Source organism: Panthera tigris, chromosome A3 (assembly GCF_018350195.1).
Source record: "Panthera tigris isolate Pti1 chromosome A3, P.tigris_Pti1_mat1.1, whole genome shotgun sequence".
In the NCBI taxonomy this organism is placed as follows: Eukaryota; Metazoa; Chordata; class Mammalia; order Carnivora; family Felidae; genus Panthera; species Panthera tigris.
This window is the reverse complement of record NC_056662.1, coordinates 88,723,302-88,735,095: the sequence shown is the minus strand read 5'-3', so window position 1 is coordinate 88,735,095 and position 11,794 is coordinate 88,723,302.

Sequence of the window (11,794 nt, the reverse complement as noted above, 5' to 3'; positions counted from 1 at the left end):
TTTTCTCTGATGCTTTGAAAATTATTTTTTCTCCATTCTTGTTGTATGCATTTAAAAAATAATACGTATGTCTGCCTTGGTCTTTTTCAGCCCTAGATATGACCCCAACCAGGATTCCCAGTGTAACCAGAGCATGGGACACCATGTTGTGGTATGACCTCTGTGAGATGGCCACAGAATCTGAAGGTTTTTCACTTGCATAAAGTCCAGACCCCTTCTTGCCCTGTAAGAATCTGCCCAGGTGGGAAGACCTCCTTGTTCTCATAACCCTTTGGTCTCTAGTCTGGCTTCAGAATCTACTCTTCATCATTCTGCTGTCCTGCTTCTCACAAATGAGCAAATATGGCACCGACTTGCATTAAAACACCGCTGTTGCTGGTACATAGTGAATTTTCTGTACTTGAGTCCTATTCAAGATACAACACATAAAACAACTACCTTATGGTGTTAAAGAAATTTAGTTATTTTGAGGGGGCACCTAGATGACTCAGTTGGTTAAGCATCCAACTCTTGAGTTAGGCTCAGGTCATGATCTCCTGGTTGTGAGATCAAGCCCCATATTGGGCTTCTCACAGGGCATGGAGCCTGCTTAAGCTTCTCTCTCTCTCTCTCTCTCTCTCTCTCTCTCTCTCTCTTTCTCTGTGTGTGTATGTTTCTCTCTCCCTCTCCTGTTGTCCCTCCCCTGCTGTCTCTCTCTCAAGAAAGAAGGAAAGAAAGAAAGAAAGAATGAAAGAAAGAAATTTGGTTATTTTTTCACAAAGTGGTTTTTTTGGGGGAGGGCACAAGAGAGCAACGGGCAGAGAGAGGAGAGGGGGAGAGAGAGAAGTGGGGCTCACCCAAAGCAGGACTTGAACTCAGGAACTATGAGATCATGACCTGAGCCAAAGCCAGATGCTTAACCAACTGAGTCATCCAGGCACCCAGTGTTTGTTTTAATTTGTTAATACTGTAAGGTGTTCCTGATTTGCCACTTCATCAGTTTTCCCCCCAAATTTTGTCATCTAATCGTGTTTTTTTTAAGGTAGTCTTTTTCTTTTTTAATGTTTGTTTATTTTTGAGAGAGAGAGCACAAGCAGGGGAGGGACGGGGTGGGGGCAGGATTTGAAGCGGGCTCCATGCTGACAGCAGCGAGCCAGGTATGGGGCTTGAACTCATGAACCATGAGATCGTGGCCTGAGTGGAAGTTAGACGCTTAACTGACTGAGCCACCCAGGTGCCCCTTGGCATCTAATCTTAAGTAAAATCCGTGGCCTCCCTACACCTTACAAAATCTGAGCATTGGGAAAGCATCCCAAGCGGGCGAAGACTAAAATTCCTAAAACTGCCTTGGCGTCACTAAGGTTTGGTAGACCTGGCTCTATCTGCCTGCAATTATCATTGGTTTCTCTGAGCTCTGGCATAAGTTTGCAGTCGTTTTTGCCTTTCCTCTTTGTTCTGTGTTTTATGGGTGCTTTCCTGGGAAGTTGAGAGAAGCTGTGTTGAGGACGGTTAGCCAGAACAGCCTTTGAAAACACCGTTGGGCTGAATCTCTGACAGTCCCGTGGAACAGCCAGATGCTGAATTTGAAGGTTCCTGGAGTGGCACTGGGGCCAGTGGAAACCTCGCTTCTCCTTCCGTCCCTCGCCTCCAGGCTCCCTTCTCCCTTCTTCGGGAAGGCAAGTGAAGCCTGGCTAGATACAAGTGTCTGTGGCCCTGGAAAAGACTCTCCTGATGGCCCCAGGAGGATAAAAGCCAGAAGGATTATCTAGACTCAGTCAAAAAAAATTCTGCCCTCTTCTCTGAGTTCAGTCATGGCTGAGGGTGAGTCTCCTTGTGGCTCTTCCTCCTCCATGATGCTCTTATTGACCAGGGCTCCTCGGGGTCTGTGCTCCTGACCATGGTGTGTCACCACAGCTGGGTGAAGCCCCCACCTCACAAATGTCTTTGTTGTCACTGCAGCTACTCTCTCATGAGGTCTCAGACAGACATTTGGGAGCATTGGCCCTTGCAGTGTGAGTGAGGCAGAGAGGGTGTGACCTGCCTCAGCACCCGGAGACCCCACTCTGAAGGCTGGGGGCCACCACTGTGGCAGCTTCTCCCACCACCATCATCTCCCCATTGCCAGGTGTCCCAGCCCCTGACAAGCCTTTAGGGTTTTCTTCCTCTGTATTTCGCAGTTGAGGGAAATGACACCAAAGAGTTGCATTCATTTAACAGACCCCTTATGTCTGAAGGAGGAAGAGGAATAGGAATGAAGAGATGGGGATTTGGAGGGAGGAGGACGCAGGCCAAGGAGCTAGGGTGAAGGGCAGCATAGGTGGCTGCAGTTTGGGTAGTGATGGGGTAGTGGCACAAGGTAAGGGAAGGAGTTGAGGGTCTTTATCATGATGGCAATGTAGAGCCATTCAAGGGTTTGAAAGATTAGTGACATAATGTGATTTGTATTCTAAAAAAAATCTGTACAATGACTTGGAACAGGACAAGCACATCAGGAGGATATGGCTCTGATCTGAGTGAGGCAATGGTAGCATGGGTGTGGAGAGAAGACCTATTGAGAATCTGGGAGCAAGGAATGAAAGATGAGTTTACGACTCGAGGGTAAGGTCACACTCACCCTTCCATGCCCATGCGTGCCTACATTCACACTTGTACTTCACCTTCCCCTGTCACTTGGTGCTTTGCAGAATGCATGGATACCAGCAGATGCCCACATCCCTGCAGTTCTTTCTCTGTCAGTATCCTTGGAGGGGAAGTTTTCTCTGTCAGTCATCTTAGAAGGAGAACTTGGACACGGTGGCTTTGGATTAGGAGGTAAACATAGGACAGGAGATCTGAGAAGAGTGAAATCCCAAGGCGCAGGTCATAGGAGCTCAACAAATCTGTGACTTCATCTCACCAGGCCCTCCCTGAGAAACTCTGGAGAAAGGGTAGCCAGCCACTCCTCTGTAGACCTAACTCCCTGGGTCCTGGTCCCTGGAGAAGCTGCACCAGAGTGCCATGGTGACAGCGGTCACATGAGAGATGTAGGCCCCCACCTGTGCACCCCGAGGACTCCCTGTACCACAGGTGGAAGGAGGTTTGGGAGCAGGACCCCTGGGCTTTCATGCAGGGCCTCTTAATTGTCTTGGGGACAGACACAGCTGAGGGATGGTGTTTCTGATTTCAGCCCTCCACAAAGGGCTCGTCTAGCCCAGCCTAGTGGGGGAAGCTTAGGGGGAGCGGCTACAAGACCAAAGGGGAGGAAACACCAGAAGCCACAGAGGAAGGAGCAGGTGCTGAGAGAGAGAAATGCTGCTGGCCTCCAGGCAACAATCAAAATTAAGGAAATGCTCAAATAAATGACAGGATGGGGGCATCTGGAAAGAACACAGGAACCAACCTGGGGGAGCCCTCAGTGGCCAAAGCTGGAACAATCTGAGCAATACAATAAATAATGTAGTGTTGGGTTGTTACCCAAAACATAAAAATTGATGTTTGAATAAGTAAGTAAATGGGGGGAGGGGATCCTCCTTTCCCAAAAATTTCATTTATTTTATGTAGATATTCCTCCTGGGGGGTGGAGCTTCTTTGTTCCCTTTCCACACATGAGAATGAACTTAACTTAGTGACTGAACTCCAAAGAACAGAGTTTGGAAAGGCAAAAATAGTAATACTAGGGACACCTGGGTGGCTCAGTCGGCTAAGTGTCTGACTTGGGCTCAGGTCATGATCTCACAGCTCTCTGCTTTCAGTGTGGAACCTGCTTCAGTTCCGTTTGTCTCCCTCTCTTTCCGTCCTTCCCCAGCTCATGCTTTCTCTCTGTCTCAAAAACAAAAAATACAAAAAATAGTAATATTACCATGGAGAAACTGTGTACCTTAGCCATATGATCAAGGTAAACATCACCAGTGATGTGTAGATTTACGTGCCACCTGCTAAGATGCAAAGAGAAGCCACTTCACCTCTGTGGTATTCTTTCCAGAGGCTTAGAGCTCTAGTCTAGTCATGAGAAAAATGTCAGTCAAACTGAAATTGAGTGGTATCCTATGAAATACCTGACCAGTATTGCTCAAGGTATTCACATAAGGAAAGCCTGAAAAACTGTCACAGACTGGGGAAGACTCAGGGACAGGATGACTAAATGCAGTGCGATTCCCTGGATTGGATCCTGGAGGAGAAAGAGGACATTAACAGAAAAATCCAGTGAAATCCAGAGTTTATTTAGCAGAAATGTCCCAATATTTGTCTCTCAGTTTTGACAATGTATCATATATTGACCTACATAAAAAGGTAAACTGAGGTGAGCTCAAATTACGAGAAACTGGGTTTATTCGGAACGAGTGGAGGAATTGCCTTTCAGGAAATGCATGCTATAGCAAGCTACAGGCGTGTCTTCTGAGAGTTTGGGCAGACTGACTTATGGGTGAGGGGTGCAAAGAGAAGGCAGTCCAGCCAGAGTCCAAGCAGTAAGTTCGTTGGCTTGAGGATGGGGAGATGATCTTTGTGGATGTTCATTGGTCAGGACATAAGTCTCAGTCTTCTGTAAATTGGGCATTTACGGGAAAACAGTCTTTCAGTTCCTAAGTTCCATTCTTCTTCTTTTTTTAAAAAAATTTTTAAGGTTTATTCATTTTTCAGAGACAGAGAGACAGAGCATGAGTGGGGGAGGGGCAGAGAGAGAAGGAGACACAGAATCTGAAACCGGCTCCTGGCTCTGAGCTGTCAGCACAGAGCCTGATGGAGGGCCCGAACTCACAGAAGGCTTGATCATGACCTGAGTGGAAGTTGGACGCTCAACCCACTGAGCCACCCATGCGCCCCCCTAAGTTCCATTCTTCTGAGGGTGCACACATGAGATTCGCCAATTCATATCCTCCAGTTCCATTTTAGATTGGAACCCTTTCACACATGTAATGTAACATGATAACATCAGGGGAGACCGAGACTGGGTGAGGGGTGTACAGGAGCTCTCTATACTATTTTCACAATTTTTCTCGAAATCTAAAATTATTCCAAATAACAAGCTTATTAAAAATAGGTATCTAGGAGATTATTGATTCAATACCAGGCAAGCTTTCTCATTCGTTCTTATGGCAGCATCGTGTTTCACTGTATGGATTTATCACTTAGGTGTATCTCATTTTACTGCACTTCCCTTTCTTGTGCTTCACAGATACTGTTTTTCTACATATTAAAGGTTTGTGGCAACCCTCCGTTGAGCAAGTATATCGACACCATTTTTCCAACAGTAATTGTCCACTTCATGTCTCTATGTCACATTTTGGTAATTCTCATGATAGTTCAAACTTTTTCATTGTTACATTTGTTATATGGTATGCGGTCAGAGATTACAACTCACTGAAAGCTCAGATAATGGTTTGCATTTTTTAGCCAATAAAGTATTTTTAAAATTTTTGTTTATTTTTTTAGAGAGAGAGAGAGAGACAAAGTGTGAGTGGGGGAGGAGCAGAGAGAGAGGGTGACACAGAGTCTGAAGTAGACTCCAGGCTCCCAGCTGACAGCACAGAGCTGGATGCAGGGCTCAAACTCACAAACCACGAGACTATGACCTGAGCTGAAGTCAGACGTTCAACCGACTGAGCCACCCAGGCACCCCAGCAATAAAGTATTTTTATTTATTTATTTATTTATTTATTTATTTATTTATTTATTTAATATGAAATTTATTGTCAAATTGGTTTGCATACAACACCCACTGCTCATTCCAACAGGTGCCCTCCTCAATACCCATCACCCCCCCTCCCCTCCCTCCCACCCCCCATCAACCCTCAGTTCTCAGTTTTTAAGAGTCTCTTATGGTTTGGCTCTCTCCCACTCTAACCTCTTTTTTTTTTTTTTCCTTCCCCTCCCCCATGGTCTTCTGTTAGGTTTCTCAGGATCCACATAAGAGTGAAAACATATGGTATCTGTCTTTCTCTGTATGACTTATTTCACTTACATAACACTCTCCAGTTCCATCCACATTGCTACAAAAGGCCATATTTCATTCTTTCTCATTGCCACATAGTATTCCATTGTGTATATAAACCACAATTTCTTTATCCATTCATCAGTTGATGGACATTTAGGCTCTTTCCATAATTTGGCTATTGTTGAAAGCGCTGCTATAAACATTGGGTACAAGTGCCCCTATGCATCAGCACTCCTGTATCCCTTGGGTAAATTCCCAGTAGTGCTCTTGCTGGGTCATAGAGTAGATCTATTTTTAATTTTTTTGAGGGACCTCCACACTGTTTTCCAGAGCGGCTGCACCAATTTGCATTCCCACCAACAGTGCAAGAGGGTTCCCGTTTCTCCACATCCTCTCCAGCATCTATAGTCTCCTGATTTGTTCATTTTAGCCACTCTGACTGGCGTGAGGTGATATCTCAGTGTAGTTTTGATTTGTATTTCCCTGATGAGGAGCAATGTTGAGCATCTTTTCATGTACCTGTTGGCCATCTGGATGTCTTCTTTAGAGAAGTGTCTATTCATGTTTTCTGCCCATTTCTTCACTGGATTATTTGTTTTTTTGGTGTGGAGTTTGATGAGTTCTTTATAGATTTTGGATACTAGCCCTTTGTCCGATATGCCATTTGCAAATATCTTTTCCCATTCCGTCGGTTGCCTTTTAGTTTTGTTGATTGTTTCCTTTGCAGTGCAGAAGCTTTTTATCTTGATGAGGTCCCAATAGTTCATTTTTGCTTTTAATTCCCTTGCCTTTGGGGATGTGTCAAGTAAGAAATTGCTGCGGCTGAGGTCAGAGAGGTTTTTTCCTGCTTTCTCCTCTAGGGTTTTGATGGTTTCCTGTCGTGAATGGTATAAGACAGTGGTAGCAATAAAGTATTTTTAAATTAAGATATAAACCTTGTTCTTTTTGACATGATTCTGTTGCACACTAATAGACTACAGTGTAGGTGAAACAACTTTTATGTGTACTGGGAAACAAAAAAAAAATTCATTTGACTTGCTTTATTGCAATATTTGCTTTATTGCGGTGGTCTGGAACCGAACCTACAATATCTCCAAGATATGCCTTTAATTTATTAACCATTTCTCTACTAATGGACATTTCCAGTCTTTTTGCTATTACAAACAGTGGTACATGAATGGTACCATTTACACATATGTGGGAATATCTGTAGAATAAACTTCTACTAGTGCATCTGTTGGATTACAAAATACTGGCACTTATTTTGATCAATAGTGCCAAATTGCCTTCCCTAGAGGTTGAACTAATTTATACTTATACCAGCGATGTAGGAAATGACTCTTTCCCCATTACCCTTCCAATTTTGGTTCTAATCAAACCAGTTATAGAGCCAATGCACCCCTCCTTGGGTTTGATTAAATTGTCAGCTCTCAGAACTAAGGAAACCAGTTTGCTTCTTAGGTTACCAGTTTATACAAAGGGTATCAAAGGTGCAAATGAACAGCCAGATAAAGAGGTATATCAGGGTTTGTCCAGGAGGGATCTGAACCCAGGAGCTTACATCCCTGTGTGTTTCAGGGTGCACCACCCTCCTGGCACAGGTTGCATTCTGGTTCACTAACCTGGAAGCTCTCCAGACCCCAAAGTTCAGGGATTTTTTTGGAGCCTCATTATGTAGGTGTGGCTGATTAAATCATTGACCGATGGTAATTGAACTCAATCTCTAGCCCCTCTTCTCTCCCTAAAGGTTGAGGGTGGAGTTTAAATTTACAAAGCAGTTTGGTTTCCCTGGCAACCAGCTTCCTTCCTTAGGTTGCCTAAGGGCTTTTCAATAGTAACCTTATTAACATAAACTGTGTGGTTGAAAGAGCTTGTTATGAATAACAAGACACCCATTTCACCTTTCCCACTCAGGTACTGAGGACAAAAGACCAAATATTATAACAAAAGATGATCCCATTGCTCTAATCCCTTAGGAAATTCCAAGGGTTTTGGGAGCTCTGAGCCAGGAACCATGGGTGAAGACAAAAATATATACTTATTATAAATTACAATATCATAGGTTTATAATAGTATGTGGTAGGCAGAATAGTGGCCCCCAAGGAATTCTGTGTTCTGATTCCTAGAATCTATGAACGTGTTACCTTACATGACAAAAGGGACTTTACAGATGTTAAGGATCTTGCATTGGCAGTTTGTCCAGAATGTTCTGGTGGGCCAGATGTGGCCCAATGTGAGGTGACTTACAAGGGCCTTGATAAGTGAAAGAGGGATGCAGGAAAGTCTGGGTCAGAGAAGGAGTTGTAATGACAAAAGCAGAGGTCAGAGTGACAGGATTGGTGGTTTTGAAAGGAATGCAATTAGCAGATAGAAGCTGTGAAAGGGGAGGAAATGGATTCTCCCCTAGATCCTTGAGAAGGAACACAGTCCAGCTGACGCGTTGATTTTATCCCAGTGAGACCCATTTCAGACTTCCAACCTACAGAACTATAAGAGGGATACATTTGTGTTGTTTCAGGGCACTGTGTTTGCGGAAATTTGTGACAGGAGCAATAGGGAACCAATACATGGTAGTGGTGGTGTAATTTTTATATTTTAGAAAGATGGCTCCATCACCTCTCCACCGCTTCAGAACACTTTCGTCTCTACCCTACTTCCTGTTGCAATGGGTGAATATCCCAGCCTCTGTCAACAGCCAGTGGTAACTCCCCAAAAGACCATCAGTAAAGTTTGTTTATCTCGTTAAGCTTGGTTTGTTAGACTCACTGCAATAAGGGAGAATTCCACTTGCTGGAATCTTAGTGGTGTCTCCAAATAGAGACACGAGGACAGGATATATATAGTTTTAGGGCCAGGGCTGGGTGATTTTAAGGTGGGTCTTGAAAGGAGGAGAGCTGGTTAGGATCGAGCACGTGTATAACCGTTTTGGAATGGTGGGCATGAGGTGAAGTCATTAGGTGAAGGTCTGAAGGAGTCTTGATGAACAAGTCATTTTAGTGGGGTCACAGCCTCATCTCCCAGGAACAGATATCTCCCGGAGCCACCAGCTAAGTTATTGTTACTGGATTTCAGTATTGTTTAATACAAGGACAGGACAGTATGCCCAGTCCCTGTATTGTTAAATACACGAACTGGGACTTAGGCCGGCATCAACTCTCACTAGAAACTCCACTAGTGGTCTGGACCTCATTCCTTCTCTTTACTCAAGGACTTTGTCCTACAACTTTGTCTCTCTCTTTAGCATGGTCATTTCTCTGTCTGCTAGATCATCCCATCTTGAGAACTAAACTAAACTAAAAATCTCCCCACAGGCCCCTTTGACATCTGTCCCATCTCTCTGTTTCCCCTTATAGAAAAACTTCTTGAGAGAGTTGTCCGTGGTCATTGTGATCACCTCTTTACCTTCCGTTCCAGCCACTCTCTCTCCTCTGCCCCATACAACCCCACCACATTAGCCTTCCTTAGGCTCCCAGAACATTTCAAACATGTTTCTGGGGTACCCGGGTGGCTCAGCCAGTTAAGCATCCGACTCTTGATTTTGGCTTGGGTTATGATCTCACGATTCCGTGAAACTGAGTCCGTGTTGGGCTCTGCACTGACAGCTGACAGGGTGGAGCCTGCTTGGGATTCTCTCTCTCTTTCTGTCTCTCTCTCTGCCCCTCTCCTGCTTGCACTGGCCTCCCTCTCAAAATAAATAAATAAACTTTAAAATAATCACCACCACCACAACAAACTGTGTTTCTGCCTGAGGGCTTTGCACTATCTGTACCCTTTGTCTGACCGGCTTCCCCCTCACCCACCATCTTCACCTGGCTGGCTGCTTGTCAGTCAGAGCTCGGGTTAAGTGTCATTTCCTCAGAGACACCTTCTCTGACCATCAATCTACACATTATGTGTGCAGGCGCTATTAGGCCACTCTGCTTTAAAAAAAATTTTTATGTATTTTTATGGTGGCAAGATATACATAACAACATTTACCATCTCAGTAATCTTAAGTGTATAATTCAGTGGCATTAAGTACGTTCACATGGTTGGATAACCATCGCCACCAACCATCTCCAGAACTTCTTCATCTTCCCAAATTTAGACTGCATATCCATGAAACAACAACTCTCACCCCCCTCTGCACCTCCAGCCCCTGCCAACTGTGATTTAATTTTGGACTCTATGAATTGGCCTCTTTTAGGTACCTCATGAAAGTGGAATCACACGATATTTGTCATTTTGTATCTAGCTTATTTTAGTTAGCATGACGTCTTCAAGGTTCAACCATGTTGTGGCAGGTGTCAGCATTCCATTCCTGGGGCCCCTGGCTGGCTCAGTCGGTGGAGCATGTGACTCTTGATCTTGGGGTTGTAGATTCGAGCCCCCTGTTGGGGACAGAGATTACTTAAAAATAAAATCTTAAAAAAATTCCATTCCTTTTTAAGGTGGACTCATATTCATATATATATATATATATATATATATATATATACACACACATATATATATAACATATTATATGTATACATACACAGAAAAGAATGGACACTTGGGTAGTGTCCATCGTTTGGCTATTGTGAATAATGCTATTGTGAATATTAGGGTACAAGCATCTGTTCCAGTCCCTGGTTCCAGTTCTTTTGGATATATACCCAGAAGTGGAATTGCCAGATCATATGGTAATTCTGTGCTTAACTATTTGAGGAACTGCCATGCTTGTTTCTATAGTAGTGACACCATTTTATATTCACACCAATACTCATAAATGTTCCAATTTCTCCACATCCACACCAACCTTCGTTATTTCCTCTTTTTTTTTTTTAAATAAATAATCTTCCTAATGGGTGTGAAGTGGTATATCACTCCATTTTAATTCGATAAATAGCCCCTGTAAGTAGCTGAGATTTTACATATGCATGTGACACACACACACACACACACACACACACACACACACATATTTTTCTTCTTCCCCACCTATGCTGTAAGCTCTGTAAGAACAAGGATTTTTGTCTCTCTCGTTTACCACTGTGTCTCTAGCATCTGAGAGTACTTCGCAAGCAATAACAACAGTAATGACAAGAGCCACAACAAATGCCAGAGCCAACATTGATGCAGCACTTACTATGTGCCAGGCACTGTTTTATGACAATATAATCATGCTGTAAGAGAGGTGTTCTTATCATCCTGATTTACAGGGAGTTGAGGCACAGGGTATTTTCCCCAGGTTACACAGTTAGGGTCACTGTAGTTGCTCAAAAAATGATTTTGGAATGGAAGTGCAAAGGGAATGAATGATGGGAAAGGAGGATTTTAGGGAAATGAGTTGGTGAACTATTGCAGGAGTCCTGGCAGAAGATGTTAAACCTTGCCTTCTGATGGTAGCGGTGGTGCTAGACAAAGGGTGGGGGAATCCAAGTCACCGCGGATGTAGAACCATTGATAAGACTGTGGTGTAAATGTGTATTCAGGAACGTCTCTAGTGTGCACAGGATGAGCTTGTCTAAGACCGGCACATGGGTTGTGAGAGGGAGGTTAAGACAGACTTGTGGAGATGAAGGAAAAACTAACCCCAGACACCCCTGATCACACCATACACATTTGGACTTGGTTTTTTTCAGCGTAGCACTTGATTGTATTCTGTCTTTGTGAAGTTGCCTGTTTGCTGTAGAGAATAAGGTCTTGAGCTTTTACACGGGCTCTTACTCTGCTGATTTCCTTCTCTCATTCCAAGGAGGCAGTTTGGCTTTGGATACCATGGTCTCAGAGCCATCTACATGGCAAGACACAAATGAAAGTAGTCAGAGGAAAGTCTGAGTTCCTCAGTGGCTTCATCCTAGGCTATCGGGAGAGGGAGCATGCTAGTGTCTGATGGGAGAAGGCTAAAGTGGAGAGGGTAGAAGGGAGGGCAGAGTTTTT